General features: G+C 36.2%; 2 long non-coding RNA genes across 2 annotated transcripts; both read left to right on the top strand.

Annotated features, from left to right (window-relative positions):
- The first annotated feature begins 274 nt into the window (after positions 1–274).
- On the top strand, positions 275–1695 carry LOC121035288 (uncharacterized). The gene is made up of 2 exons (XR_005792834.1): positions 275–442; positions 1036–1695. It is a non-coding gene; the product is annotated as an uncharacterized LOC121035288 (long non-coding RNA).
- Positions 1696–2786: 1091 nt separating this feature from the next.
- On the top strand, positions 2787–11181 carry LOC121035287 (uncharacterized). Its single transcript, XR_005792833.1, has 3 exons — positions 2787–2904; positions 10246–10290; positions 10946–11181. It is a non-coding gene; the product is annotated as an uncharacterized LOC121035287 (long non-coding RNA).
- Positions 11182–16597: the final 5416 nt, after the last annotated feature.

Raw genomic sequence — 16597 nt, 5'->3', positions numbered from 1 at the left:
TTCTTACAATAGTCAGATAAGACACATTTATTGCTCCTACAGGAAAGACAACATTTTGTAAATTCCAAAGACCTTCACTCCTCTCCCAAACCAAGGATAAGTCATCTTTCCTGTTCTTTTAAGGTCGCTGTTGAGGAATTGTAGGTTCTCAGTGGTCAACAGACAGGAATAGGTTTGGGGCTTCTGCTTTACAGTAACAGAGAGACCTAATTTGATACTCTGTGTCCAGTGTCCTCAGGTGAATCTCTCTGCCACAATACCAAAACCCTGTCACCTGATCTTATCATGACATTTTCATTTTCAGGAAAGGAAGTTTTCCCCTTTAGGAAGCATTGTTAAAGCTGGGATTCCTCTGGGTTCAGACCTGAGTTCACTTCTCTTCTTGGATCTTCCTCAGGCATCTCTCCATCTCCTCTGGCTTCAACAACCATGCATTTTTATGGTGACTCTTAAGTCCATAACTCTGGTCTTGGTCTATGATTATAATCTATAATCAGTTTTAAGTTAAAAATATAAAACTATTATCAACATTGATGTCCAAATAGAATTATGTAATGATTAGGTGGTAAAATACTTTTGGAGTATAAGAAAGAATAAACTGTTCTTGATATCTGCACATTCTCCTACATTCTAAATAGGTGGGGGGTACTGAGATAAGTGATAGACATCAAGTGTCAGGAGTGAGAGTCCAAGAAGAACTCTGGGTAGAGTTTGGAGGGCCGGGACAGGTGTTTCTCTGTATTCTGTGGAGCATATGGGAAGATAACTGTGATTATGGCTCATTGCTGGCCCTCAGCCCATGTGTTAGGTAGAGAAACCTATCAGCCTCCCTTCCTTCACACTTCCATAAATGAAATAAATCATTTACTAATTGCCTCAGCTGCTAATGACATGTGTCTGACTGCAGTAGCTTAAACTTATGAGGGTTTGTTTTTCTCTAACATAAAAGGCATCTAGAAGTAGGCAGTCCAAAGCTGATATGGCAGTGTGAGTCATCAAGGACTCAGACTCTCTCTCTTCCTTCTTATGTCTTAGTCGTGGCTACATTCTCGCGGATGCATCATGGGTTCCATATGGCTGCTAGAGCTCCCGTGTCCACATTCCAAGCAGCAAGAAGACACAGGACAAAGAAAGGAAGAGGGTGCTTTACCTATCTAATGAGTGACTTCCACTGACATCTTACTGGCCATGCCTACTTACAAGGGAGATGGGGCAACTTGGTATTTAGCTTCAGAACATTACCATCTTGGAAAAAAAAAATCAGGATTTTGTTACTTTCAAGGAGGAGATGGCTATCGGGTAGGCAATCAGCAATCTCTACCAAAGAACAGAGTTGGTTCCACTTGCCAGGAGGGAACAGTCAAGAACTGAGCACTTTCCACCCCATTTTTGCTCTCTTGCTTGCTGTACTCTATGAGAGGAAGACAGATTAATCTGACAGATAAGACCGGAAAAGAGACAAGTTGGTCATTGATGGAGCTGTACCCAGTTTCTCTCGATCACTGACCTGTTTGTACTGAATTAAGACAAAGGCTTGACAAGAACAAGCCAGATCTGTGCTATTTCATTTTCAAGTCCTCCTCCTCCTGTTCTTTGCTGGGTGAAGTTAGAGTCCAGGTTTTGGGAGGGAAGTTTGAGTCCTGACATATTTCCCTAATCAGCTTTGCTATTAATAAAGGTGTAATGGTATTGTGATGCTTTTTTGGCTCCTTGTACTTTCTCACTAGTTAGATCTCACAGGGGAGGGGGAGTGAGTGATTAATATATCTAAATTTCCCACATGATGGTTATCTTTGCACTTTTAGCATAAGATACTTCTGGTAACCAAAGGTCTCATTTTCTTATGCTTTGAGATGCTCCCCCCTTGATCTGTGGTGGGTTATTGGAAACTGTAGGGGAAGAACAAAATTCTATCTACCTTAGATTCCTTGATGGGCCCTAAAAATTGGAATGACAAAAGACAGACTAACAAGAGAAAAACAAACAGAAGTATGTTAACACGTGCATCCTGCATTCCTAAGGGAGTACTCAGTGATGAGTAACTCCAAAGGGTGGTTACAACTTGGGCTTAAGCAGTATCTTAACAAAGGAAAAATAATTTGTAGAGAAGTGGCAAGATAAAAAAAAAAGTCCTTTGAACTTCTAGGGGTGGCAAACTATGGAAAGGTAAATTATGAGGGGAAACTAATGGAAGATAAGGGCTAGTAAGGTTTGTTATGTAATTCTGCTAATGAAGTCTCTGGGCTAAGTGTCTACAGTTTCATCCAGAAGGAGGTAGGGAGGGGAGGGGGAACAACTTTATAAATGTATATCTTGCTTTTAGGTAAATAGGGGGAAGGCACAGAGTTTTTCTTGTATCTACTTTTTCTTAAAATTGCCTTCAGCTCAAAATAATCCTTATGCCAAAGTGGCATATTTTGGAGTAGCATATTCTGCTACCCTTCAAAACCATACCAAGAACAAAGTTCCTAAGAATATACAAAATGCAACTCAAATAGGGTCACAGAGAGAGGGACTCACTGAAAGCTAACAGAGAAATCTGACAAGGAAAATTAGGCTAAGGAATCCATAATATCACAGGAAAGTAAGAAGGCCTTGCTTATCTTATAGGATTTGCCCAACCATTGATGGGTTCAACAGATATTCCCTAAATTCTTACTAAGTTACAGGTGAAGAGTTCAAGATGTCACTCTATGGGATCATTAGACTTGAAACTGTTTTTTGTTTCCATTAACATGCACAACCACATGCCTTAATTAATAACTAAACTGAGGTGGGATTAATTGAAACAGCTTTCTGAAATTGAGAATCCTAAATTAGAACATTTTCCTAATTAGAACAACTTGACATCTCCTTGGAAGTGGGACAAAAGTATCTACAAGCTGACAAAGAAAAAGAAAAACAGTATCTTCAACAGTGTAAAGTCAACATTAAGGAAGGATTTATTATTGGCTAAAACTGGATGGTAGAGAAGAGGGAGGAGAGGGGATAGGAAGAGGAAATTGCATCATTAAATCATAGCAGGGAACTAATATAGTAAGAGTTTTATATAAAGTTTTAATTATAAAGCATGTACCAATACAAAAAAGAAATCTTTTTAAGTATCAGAATTTCACAAACATGAAGAGAAAGGAAAGCAAACCATCTAGTGAATTATTAAAATATTGTAAATATAAGATAAAAAGCCATAAAAATATTATGATAGAATTAAAGCAAATATATAATATATAAATAAATGTAAATGTCTTAACCTCTCTATTAATTGAAAAAGACTCAGGCTGGGGCGCTTGGGTGGCTCAGTCGGTTAAGTGTCCAATTCTTGATTTCAGCTCAAGTTGTGATCTCACAGTTTGTGGGATTGAGCCCCATGTCGGGCTCCACATTGACAGCATGGAACCTGCTTGGGATTCTCTCCTTTTCTCTCTGCCCCTCCCTTGCTTGCACTTTTTGTCTCTCTCTCAAAATAAACATTAAAAAAAAAAAAAAAAAGAAAAAGACTCAGGCTGAATCATAAAGCAAACCACAAGTCCATGTTGCATACAAAAAGCACATCTGAACCAAATGATTCAAAAAGGTTGAAAATAAAATGGTGGCCGCCAAAGATGTACCAAGTAAATGCAAACAAATAAACAAATAAACAATATGGGTATCAGCTAGAATGGAAATCACGCCAAAAACTGTTAAGTAAGAATACTTTGTAATGTTATAGAGTAAAATTAACAATGTGTATGTAATGGTTGTTACCTTCCATTCAACAAACAGCAAAATATCAGGAGCTATAAGAAGAAAAAACATATTGTGGAAGGAAACTTTAAATTACCTTTGTCAGTCTATGGCAAAACAAGTTTACGGGAAAAGAGAAAGAGAAAAGATAGAAAATCTTATGTCTAAATAAGATAATCAGTTAGATAAATCTAATTTATATATACATCATTTCAATGATACATATAAATTTAATGTGTGTGTGTGTGTGTGTGTGTGTGTATGCAGTTTTGTGTCCTAGAAATTAGAAATACAGCCTACTGTGAAAAGGGCAAGACAGTCACATAAATTGAATGGATATTAGGTCACAAAAGCAAACCTCAATAAATTTCATACATTGGATATAGTACAGATAATGTTTTCTGATCACTGTGCAATAAAATCAAACTTAATTACATAACCAGAACACAAAAGTCCTCTATAAGCTGGCTATTAAAAACTCTCTTAAAGCTACTTGCAGGTGAAAGAAACATGCAAAATTATAAACTTTCCAGAAGAGGAATGCGAAAACTCAACATTTTACAACTTATGGGATATGTGTACAGCTAAAGCAGAAAAAGAGCTCATAACCTTAAATACTGTATCAATAAACAGAACAATGAAAATAAATGAATTAAGCCTTAACGTGCCAGGAAAACAAGCATAATAAAATTAGATAAAATATAGGGTAGCAATTAATATAGTTAAAATCATTAATTATTGAATTAGAAAACACAATAGCAGAATGAATAAATAGTGGATTCTTTGCAAAACTGATACAACAGATCAACTTCTATCTGTTCTAATTCAGAAAAAAAGGGAGGGAGAACAAATACAAAAGTTAAGAAAGAAGGGGAGATAGAAATAGAGGAAATAACCTTCCCCACCAAATAAACTACTTTGTTTCAGCTCTATTCAAATGAATTAAGAAGCCTGGATGAACTAGACCATTTTTGAGGAAAATCTAATTTAATAAGACTAATGCTGAAACATTATAGACAGTCTAGAGTCCAATTCCATAGGATAAATACAGAAAGTTGTCAAAGAGTTACAAAAATTCCCAAACCCAAATGGTTTCACAGAAGAATTCGTCCTAAGAACAAATACTTCCTGTACTATTTAAGCAGATCCTCAGCCTAGAAAAAGAAGAAAAGCTCCAAAATTATTTTTATGTGATAAGCGTAACATTGATGCCAAAATCTGGCAAGATAGCATACAAAAAAGGAAACTACAGACCAACCTTACTTATGAATATCAATTTAAAAATCCTAAACAAAATTTTAGATATTTTAGCAGCAGAAAAAACAAACAAACAAAACCATCATTAACTCATCTAAGTAGGATTTAGTCCACGACTGCATGGATGGTTCAACATTAGGAAATCGAATGTAATTTATTTATTAATTGAGTGGGGAGAAAAATCATATGATCATCTCCACAGTGAAAATTCATCATACAATCTTGATTAAATTCACCTTATAAAATAGGACTTGATAGAGCCAATTTGAAGTTTGGATCTCTTTCTCTCTCTCTTCTAAGCTAGAACTAAACCCCTATTCGTTTTTTTTAAGCAAGGGGTTTGCCAGTGTTTTTTGGTTTTGTTTTTTTAAGTTTATTTTCAGAGAGCATGTGCATGCTTGTGCATGTACGTGTACACACACACACACACACACACACACACACACACACACACACACGAGTGAGTGGGGCGGGGCAGAGAGAGAGAGGGAGAGAGAGACTCCCAAGCAGGCTCCATGCTGTCAGTGCAGAGCCCGACATGGGGCTCCATCTCACGAACAGAGAGATCATGACCTGAGCCAAAACCAAGAGTGGGATGCTTAACTGACTGAGACATCCAGGCACCCGTCCATTTGCTTTTATTTCCAGCAACATATAATGTTTATCAAACTGCCTGCCCTCTTTGGACAAAATTCACAGAGACATTACATTTGTCAAATTTCTTTCCTGGCCCTGAGTAACTCATGCTATATTAGGTAAAATGTGATATTTTCATTGTCCTGTTCATTTTTATATATAGTTCCTTTTATATTCTAGCTATCTAAGTTTTGGACAAAAATTCTGGGACCCATAATTGTAAGAGCAAAAAACAAAGCATATTGTCTTTAGTTAAGGACCAAGGGCTGTCTATAGCATGAAATTTCTTTGTTTTCTTAACTGTGCAAATATAGCTCCCTAGCACATACAAAGATCCTTTTTTCCTCTTCCATAAAGGAAACAGATGTGGCAAAGGAAATTCCTAGGAGTGACTGAATACCTTTCTACGCCTCTTTAGCCTCTTAGAAGGTAGAAATAATGTGTATTCCCTTGACTATCATCTTTTACAGAGGAATAAACTGTTTCAGAGTTAAAGAAATCTCCTAAACATCACCAGAATGTGGCAGATCTTATTTTTTTAAGTTGAGGTGTAACTGACATACATTATATTGTTTTCAGGTATACACCATGATTCAGTATCTGTGTATGTTACGAAATGACCATCACAATAAGTCTAGTTAACAGCTGTCACCATATATAGTTACAGAATTTTTTTCTTATAGTAAGAACTTTTAAGATTAACTCTCTCAGCAAGTTTAAAATATGCAATACCATATTATTAACTACAGTCACCATGCTGTACATTATATCCTCATGGCTTATCTATTTTGTAACTGGAAGTTTGTACCTTTCAACTCCTTTACTCATATTGCCCAACTTCCTCTCACTTCTGGCTACCACTAATATGTTCTCTGTCTGTATCTGTGAATTTTTTTTTTTTAAATTTTTTTTTCAACGTTTATTTATTTTTGGGACAGAGAGAGACAGAGCATGAACGGGGGAGGGGCAGAGAGAGAGGGAGACACAGAATCGGAAACAGGCTCCAGGCTCTGAGCCATCAGCCCAGAGCCTGACGCGGGGCTCGAACTCACGGACCACGAGATCGTGACCTGGCTGAAGTCGGACGCTTAACCGACTGCGCCACCCAGGCGCCCCTGTGAATTTTTTTTTTAAGATATCACATATAAGTGTGATTATATGGTATTTGTCTCTCTCTCTTTGACTTATTTCACTTTATATAATGCCCTCAGGATCTATCTATGTTGTCATCAATGGCAAGATTTCATTCTTTTTTATGGCTGAATAATATTCCAAGGTAGATATACGTGTGTGCGCGTATGTATATATACATATATATGTGTGTATATATATCCATGTAAAATATGATATATATCATGTTATATGATATATATATTCTGTATATTTATTCCATGGTGTGTGTATATATATAAAACCATGTAAGATATGTTAAAAATGCATACAATATCACATTGTTAAAATTCATTCATCTGTTGATGGACATATAGATTGTTTCCATATCTTGGCTATTGTAAATAATACTGCAATGAACATTCAAGTTCATATACTTTTTCAAGTAAGTGTTTCCATTTTCTTTAAATAAATATCCAGAAGTACAATTCCTGGATCTTATGGTAGTTCTATTCGTAATTTTTTGAGGAACCTCCATGCTGTTTTCCACAGTGGCTGCATCAATTTACATTCCCACCAACACTGCACAAGGGTTCCCTCTTCTCCATATCCTTGACAACACTTGTTATCTTGTTTTTTTGATAATAGCCATCCTAACAGGTGTGAGGTGATATTTCACCACGGTTTTGATTTGCATCTCCCTCATGATTAGTGATGTTAGGCATCTTTTCATATGCCAGTTGGCCATCTGTATGTCTTCTTTGGAAAATGTCTATTCAGTCAGATCCTCTGCCCCCTTTTTGTCTGATTTTTTTTTTTTTTGCTACTGAGTTGTAGGGTTCTTTTTTGTTTTGTTTTGTTTTAGAGAGAGAGAGGGTGTGCTGGTGGGGGGGAGGGGCAGAGGGAGAGAGAGAGAATCTAAGTAGGCTCCATGCTAAGCATGCACACAATCATGATCTAAGCCAAAATCAAGAATTAGATGCTCAACAAACAGAGCCACCTAGGCACCTCAAGTTCTTTATATATTTTGGATATTAATCCCTTATCAGATAGATGATTTGCAAATATTTTCTCCCATTCAGTAGGCTGTCCTTTCATTTTGTTGATCATTTTCTTTGCTGGGCAGAAGTTTTTAAGTTTGATGTAGTCCCACTTGTTTATTTTTGCTTTTGTTGCTTTGCTTTTGCTGTCAAGCCCCCAAAATTGTCACCAAGACTGAAGTCAAGAGCTTACTGCCCACGTTTTATTCTAGGAGTTTATGATTTCAAACCTTCTGTGCATTTTGAGTTAATTTGTGTGCATGGTAGAAGACAGTGGTTCAGTTGCATTCTTTTCCATGTTGTTGTCCAGTTTTCCCAACACCAATTATTGAAGAGACTGTCCTTTGCCCATTGTACACACTGATCACTGTGTCTGTTTTTAACCTAATATCCTACTAGTTCCATTACTATAGCTTTGTAATACTATTTAAATTCACAGAACATGATGTCTCTGGCTTATTAATCTTTCTTGAGATTGCCTTGGCTACTTGGGATCTTTTGAGGTTCCATACAAATTTTAGAATGTTTGTTCTGAATCTGTGAAAAATGCCATTCAAATTTTGACAGGAAATACATTAAATATTTAGATATATTTGGGAATTATGAACATTTTGACTATATTAATTCTTCCATTACACGAGCATGGAATATCTTTCTATTTATTTGTGTCTTCTTCAATTTCTTTCATCAATGTCTTACAGTTTTCAGTGTCTTTTACCTCCTGGTTAAATTTATTTCTAGGTCTTTCATTCTTTTTTGATGCAATTGCAAATGGCATTGTTTTCTTAATTTCTCTTTCTGATACTTAGTTATTAGTGTATAGAAACACAACTTATTTCTGTATGACTTTGTATCCTACAACCTTACTGAACTCATTTATTAATGCTTACAGGGTGTGTGTGTGTGTGTGTGTGTGTGTGTGTGTGGAGTGTTTAAGCTTTTCTATGTATAGTATTATATCATCAGCAACTAGTGACAGCTTGACTTCTTCCTTTCTGTTTTTTATTCAAAAATTTTTAACGTTTATTTATTTTTGAGAGAGAGAGAGAGAGAGAGAGAGAGAGAGAGAGAGATGGCTCAAGCAGAGGAGGGGCAGAGAGACAGGGAGACACAGAATCTGAAGCCGGCTCCAGGCTCTAAGCTGTCAGCACAGAGTCAGATGTGGGGCTCGAACTCATGGATGGCAAGATCATGACCTGAGCTGAAGTCAGATTCTTAACCAACTGAGCCACCCAGGCACCCCTTACTTCTTCCATTCTAATTTGAATGTATTTTCTTTTTCTTTCCTGATTGATTTGGCTAGGACTTCCAATTCTATGTGAATAAAAGTGGTCAGTGTGGGAATCCTGTCTTCTTTGTGATCTTAGAGGAAAAGCTTTCAGCTTTTCACCGTTGAGTATGATGCTAGCTGTGGGTGTGTCATCTATGGACTTTATTATTTTGAGGTACATTCCCTCTCTATCTACCACGTTGAAAGTTTTAATCATAAATGGATGTTGTATTTTGCCAAATGCTTTTTCTGCATCTATGGAGGTAATCATGATTTTTGGCAGATCCTATTTTTAAACCCTACTTTATCTGGCTCTAACGCCAGTGCTTTTTTGCACTAATACACATTGCTTTCTAGGAAGAAATGGAAAGAAATAGGAATATGAAATATATATATAGAAACATGAGAGGAGAAGAGAAAGTGACAATCTGGAGAAATGGTTGCAAATTAACATGGAAGAGAGGGTAGACACTTATCCTGTAAGTGAGATACAGTCTGTGTTGGTTTAGATTCAAAAATGGTCACTCGCACATATCCTTAAAAAGTTTGTCTCCAGAACCAGATGAAGAAAGCAGTTACAATGCAACATTTAACCTTGGTTCATTTTCAACAACTCGCACAAGATTAGGGGTAGATCAACTTCAGTCTGGGAATATGTCAGAATTTTCAGGGACATTGTGTTTGGTTAAAAAAAAGATTTATTGCCATATAATTTTGTATATTAAAATTAAAATAAGGACAAATAACTTTGTAATGCAATTTAGTGATATAAAATATTCTGGTGCGATTACACAAAAGATAGAATTTATCTTCTTGACACCATTTATTCTAGAGAATAGCAAATGAGGCTATCCCTTTGTGGTATATCTTAGGGATTTGCAAAATTTAAATTTTCATCAAATGCTCTTAAGATAGTTAAAACACTGTTTTACAGGAATAAAATTGGACCATATGCTTACCTTATATTGGTAAGCATTTAAAACTAGAGAATACAATAACTAATTTTTATATCCATAGCACTTTCTACAAATATCTGTTATATAATCATTGATTCATTAAATCTTTCATTTACTCAACAGCTATTTCTTTTTGTACTTGCATTATATTCTAGGTGTTGGGGATCGAGCAGTAAACAAAATAACGAAAATGATGCTTGCAGCTAACATTCTACTGAAACATTTTGTTTATATTTGTGTATATTATTTATAGTGTGATCTCCATGTCTTATCCATTCTCTCCTCATCACACGACATTGTAAGTGCCCAGTAAGTTTTAAAAATTGAATATATTCAACCTGTTTAAATTTTTCCCTCAAGAACATCTTTTTAAAAAGTTTATGTGTTTTAATAATGAGTTGAAATTTTTATGTAGAGTTATGTAAAATCCATGGCAATACATTTAGGGGCCTAAGAAAAATGTAAAATATAAATTATAAGTAAAATTCTTTTTTTTTTTTTTTTTTTTTTGCTTGTTTAAATGACATCATTGAATCACCAGCACAGCCTGGTGGCTGTTTCCATGAACTGCCTGGTTTAGAGTTTAAAATTTCTCTTGGGAGTTCTGTCTCCATTCCATTTTCTTTCTTTACTGGGGTTTTCTTTCTTTTTAATAGTTTCTTCTGTACTTAAAAATCGCATAAGGATTTTATAACGATTGTAATTAAAATCCACAGAACTCTTTGTTGAACAAATGTAGGGGCTTCAAAATACTGTTTGTGCTAGGCCTCTAATAACAATGTGACTAGAAGATTTGTCTCCCTTCAAAGTTAATTGATGTCTAGCGGATAAGAAGAGTATTGTACACTTCTTAAATATAATACTTACCCCTATAGGAATTTAATATTTTGTGAATTAAAAGCAATTTTTGTTTTGCTTGTTTATAACATTTTGAAAAGTTTGTGGCTTTCCAGGTGATGGTGCCCATTTAACAGAGCCTGGGGAAAATACTTTTGTTGGATCCATGACATTGATAATCTGTGGTGCTGGAGATGGCTCTTCCTTCAAGTGACCATGGCTACAAATATCTGAGAAGCTGAATGAAACGTCTGAAAAGCTATTTCACCACAGATAGGGGTGGTTGCACTACAAGACCTCTAATTCTAAGATTTAAAAACTATTAATGATATATTAAAGTAGATAATTTTCACCTGCTTGTACTTCCACTAACTAATGTAAGAATTCAGGTCTTATGAAATTCCCCTAAGAATTTCTGGGAGGGGGACCTGGGTAGCTCAGTTGCTAAGTATCTAACTCTTGATTTTGGCTCAGGTATGATCTCAGGGTTCATAAGATCAAGCTTCAGGTCAGGCTCTGCACTGACAGCACAGAGCTTGCTTGGGATTCTCTCCTTCCCTCCTTTTCTCTCTTCAAATAAATAAATAAACTTAAAAAAAAAAAAAGAATTTCTGGGAGTCTCCAGAAAGATCTTGCTGTGCTCAAGAACCAGACATCTCACTGGCAGCACACTACTCTCTCCTGCCACCTCCCTCTTTACTAATCAGAGGATATGTTGCTCTTTTTGTTCTTCTCTAAGGAAAAGAACAGCTGCTTGTGCCCCCGAGTTTCTGTCACATTTGTCTGTTGCCCCTCTCACCAGAGCTCAGAGAATAGTCCATGGGAGTACAGACACATTCTCTGAAGCTCTGTTACCAGCTCCTGACATAGAATTCTACTGCCTTCATCCCCCATTTCCCCACTTCCCACACACATCTGCTGCTCTGGATGGTGGCCACTCCCATTGCTTTTTTCCTTTTGCACATATTGATGTAAGAAACATTTAAATGAGCATCTATAATGTACTGGGCCCTGCATTTGGCACTGGGGATACAGCACTACACCATGGAGCATACATCCGAACAAATAAATCCAGACCTAAGACAGGTAATTTCACCATTAATTAGTGAAGCCCACCACTTCATCAGACACTATGAACCTCTGTTAGGCTTATCTGGACTCCTTTTTAAAAAGTATTTATTTTACTACCTTTAGCATGTAGCAGAATCTTCATTGAGTTTTGGATGAAATTGTAGGTTTCATCTAAATAACAAGAGCAAAAACAATAAAAGTCTGAGTGAATCAGATTATAAACATATTCTCCATACCATGTTAAAATATATGTACACCTTCCTTCCTTCCTTCCTTCCTTCCTTCCTTCCTTCCTTCCTTCCTTCCTCTCTCTCTCTCTCTCTCTCTCTCTCTCTCTGTCTCTCTGTTTCTCTTTCTCTCCCTCTCTTTCGGACTATGTAGATGATAGAGTTCCTAAATCTTTAGTAAGTTCAGAAACTGAATATTTTGCAGCCTTGGTCTTGATTTTTACCTTTATGCCCAGGATTTTTATGAAGCTTTAGTTGCTATAAAGCTGGCAGAAGTCTCAATCAAATGAATGCTTCCTGGAAAGGAAGAATGTAGATGCTTTTGGGAATGAAGAGAATTGAAGAAAAGTTTCTCGAGGGTAGTTCAGATACAGAAGAGCTAAATAGATATCTGGATACAGAAGTAGTGGAAGGAGGTGGGGAAGAAAGGTGGATTTGGGCTGTATTGGGTGTGGATGACTCATTCATCCAAAGAGAATACAAATGTACAGAAATTAGGGATATTTGATCAATTTTTTGGTTCTACATATTGAGCCTAAACTGCTTGACTATAACTTAATTTTCATCAATCTGAACTGATGTGGGACAAAATATGCATTTAACACATATACTTCTAGTGGGCCCAGTTTGAATCTTGGGAATCCCTTGGTATGTTGGGTGGCTCTATTGGTGGGGGAAATTCATGTAGGTAGGAATAGAATGCACATACGATGCCCCAAAACAATATGTATTAAGGATACACTGAAGTCAGATGCTTAACTAACTGAGCCACCCAGGGGCCCTCTTTATCTTTTTTAAAAAACTAAAATTTAATTTTGATTTTAATTGTAGATTCACATGAAGTTACAAAAATGCAGAGAAATACTGTGTATCTTTTATTCAGTTTCCCTCAATGGCAACATTTTAAGACTATAGTATAAAATCTCAACTATTATTGATACTCATATAATCTATTGGTTTTATTTAGATTTTCCCAGTTTTACTTTTTCTCATTTGTGTGTGTATGTATGTGTGTGTGTGTATGTGTGTTTAGTTGTATACAACTTTATCACATGTGTAGGCTTGTGTAGTCACCTATCCCAGTCAAGATATAGAACGGTTTCACCGTAAAGACCTCTCATGTCTTTTTCTAATCACATCCATTTCCCTCCTTAAACTTCATTTTCATCTTTAAACATTGGCAACAAATAATCTACTCTCTAACACTAAAATTATTTCATTTAATTAATATTATATAAATGGAATAATATAGTCCATGACTCAGTATAATTTCCTTGAAATTCACCTAGTTTGTTGCATGTGCCTATAGTTCATTCCTTCTTTATTACTGAATAGTATTCCATGATGTGGACAGACATATGGAGATTATTTATTTTTTAATATGAAATTTATTGCCAAATTGGTTTCCATACAATACCCAGTGCTCATCCCAACAGGTGCCCTCCTCAATATCACCCACCCTTCCCTCCCTCCCACCCCATCAACCCTCAGATTGTTCTCATTTTTTAAGAGTCTCTTATGGTTTGGCTCCCTCCCTTTTTTTTTTTCTCCTTCCCCTCCCCCATGGTCTTCTGTTAAGTTTCTCAGGATCCAGATAAGAGTGAAAACATATGGTATCCAGACATATGCAGTTTAATCATTAACCTACTGAAGGATATTGGGGTTGTTTCCAGTTTTGGGCTGTTACAAATAGAGCTGCTATGAAGATTTGTGTATAGTTTTTGTGTGAGAATAAATTTTCCTTGCTCAGAGATGCATGTTCCAGAGTGCAATTGCTAAGTAACTGAAAACTCTACCAGAGAGATTGTAACATTTTACATTCCCAGCAGTGATTTTTGAGTGATTCAGTTTTTCTATATCATTGCCAGCATTTGGTACTGTCACTATTTTTTTATTTTAGCCATTCTGAGAGATTTGCAGTGTTATTCATTGTGGTTTTAATTGTGTTTCCCTAATGATATTGAATATCTTTTCATGTGTTTATTTATCATCTGCCTGTCCTCTTCAGTAACATGTTTGTTCCTGTCTTTTTCTTTCTGTTCTTTTCTTTTAAAAAAATTTTTTTAATGTTTTATGTTATGTTTGAGAGAGAGAGAGTGCACAGGGGAGCAGCAGACAGAATCTGAAACAGGCTCCAGGCTCTGAGTTGTTAGCACAGAGCCTGACGTGGGGCTTGAACCCACGAACCGTGAGATCATGACCTGAGTCAAAGTTGGACACTTAACTGACTGAGTCACCCAGGTGCCCCTTTATTTTCTTTAACTGTTGAGATTTGAGAGTTCTTTATATATTCTTGATACTAGTTCTCTGTCAGATATATGCTTGCAAATATTTCCCTCTTCTGTATCTTCTCTTTTTATCCTCTTACTAGAATCATTGACAGAACTTAAACATTTAATTTTGGTGAGGTTAAATTTACAAGCTTTTCCTTTTATGGATTGTGACTTTGATGTCAAGTCTTAAACATATATGTCTAGCTCTAGATCCTGAAAATTTTCTCAAAATCTGTGTTCTTTCAACCAACTAAACAAACTTAAAACTATTGGGTTTTTGTTTTGGCTTCCAACTCTGTCTATTCTACTTAGGAGAGACAGTTTTAGAAACAGTGGCTAGAACAAATGTCTATCGGCTGATAAATGGATAAAGATGTGGTATATACATACGATAGATCACTACTTGGCGATCAAAAAGAATGAAGTCTTGCCATTTGCAACAACATGGATGGAACTAGAGTGTATTATGCTAAGCAAAATAAGTCAGTCAGAGAAAGACAAACATGCGATTTCACTCATATGTGGAATTTAATAAACAAAACAGATGAACATAGAGGAAGGGAAGGAAAAATAAGATAAAAACAGAGGGAGGCAAACCATAGAGACTCCTAGATACAGAGAACAAATTGAGGGTTACTGGAGGGATATTGGTAGGGGGATGGGCTAAATGGGTGCTGGGCATTAAGGAGGGCCGTTGTTGGGGTGAGCCCTGGGTGTTATATGTAAATGATGAATCGCTAAATTCTTCTCCTGAAACCATTATTAACTATATGTTAACTAACTTGGATTTACATTTTTTAAAATCTTAAAAATAAAAGAAACGGGCTAAAGATCAAATTTTTCTTCTAGGCAGGTATTCTTGGTGATATTAGCTGAGTTTTACTTTCTTCTACGGTCATGAGGAGACTATGAGTCAGGGTAAATCCCACCACAAATTCCATAGGGCAAACATCCATTATCATTGCTTTCATAATGAAATCAATCATCTGGTGGTTTTCTTTTGCTGATCATAATTGTAAACAGATGATATTTGGGAAAGATTGGGTAATATACAAAAAAATTCTCTCCATTAAAAAAGGACTGTATTAAATCAAAACTACAATGAGATATCATTTCACATCAGTCAGAATGGCTAAAATTAACAACTCAGGAAACAACAGATGTTGGTGAGGATGAAGAGAAAGGGGAACTCTCTTACACTATTGGTGGGAATGCAAACTGGTATAGCCACTCTGGAAAATAGCATCGGGTTTCCTCAAGAAGTTAAAAATAGAACTACTCTACAACCCAGCAATTACACTACTAGGTATTTATCCAAAGGATACAAAAATACAGATTCAAAGGGGCACATGCACCCCAATGTGTATAGCAGCATTATCGATAAGAGCCAAATTATGGAAAGAGCCCAAATATCCATTGACTGATGAATGGATAAAGAAGAGGTAGTGTGTGTGTGTATGTATGTATGTATGTATATATACATATATATGTATATGTATATGTATATACACACACAGTGGAATATTACTCACCATCATAAAGAATGAAATCTTATCATTTGCGATGATGTGGATAGAGCTAGAGAGTATTATGCTAAGTGAAACAAGTCAGTCACAGAAAGACAAATACCATATGATTCCACTCATATGTGGAATTTAGTAGGGGGAAAAAAGAGAGGCAAACCAGTAAACAGATTCTTAACTACAGAGAACAAACTGAGGGTTGCTGGAGGGGAGGTGGGCAGGGGATGAGGGTAGGTGGGTGATGGGTATTAAGGAGGGCATTTGTTGTGATGAGCACTGGGTGTTGTATATAAGTGATGAAACACTAAATTTTATACCTGAAACTAATATTACACTACATGTTAACTAACTGTAATTTAAATAAAAATTTGAAGAAAGAAAAGAAAGGAACAGTATTAATCACAAATGAAAAAGGGTCATTTTCCTCTGAGTGAACTCAAATGCACAGCTGCACACATTATTCTCTTCATGGGTTGATTTTTCTTTATTTCTCTTTTTTTAAGTTTATTCATTTATTTTGAGGGAGAGAGAGAGAGAAAAAAAGAGAGAGAGCACAAACAGGGGAGGGACAGAAAGAGAGGGAGAGAGAGAGAATCCCAAACAGGCTCTACAATGTGAGGCTCAATCTCACAAACTGTGAGATCATGACCTGAGCCTAAATCAAAGAGGTGAAT

This window comes from Herpailurus yagouaroundi, unplaced genomic scaffold (genome assembly GCF_014898765.1).
Source record: "Herpailurus yagouaroundi ecotype Mexico unplaced genomic scaffold, PumYag 161, whole genome shotgun sequence".
NCBI lineage: Eukaryota > Metazoa > Chordata > Mammalia > Carnivora > Felidae > Herpailurus > Herpailurus yagouaroundi.
This window is presented reverse-complemented; position numbering and strand designations above follow the sequence as displayed.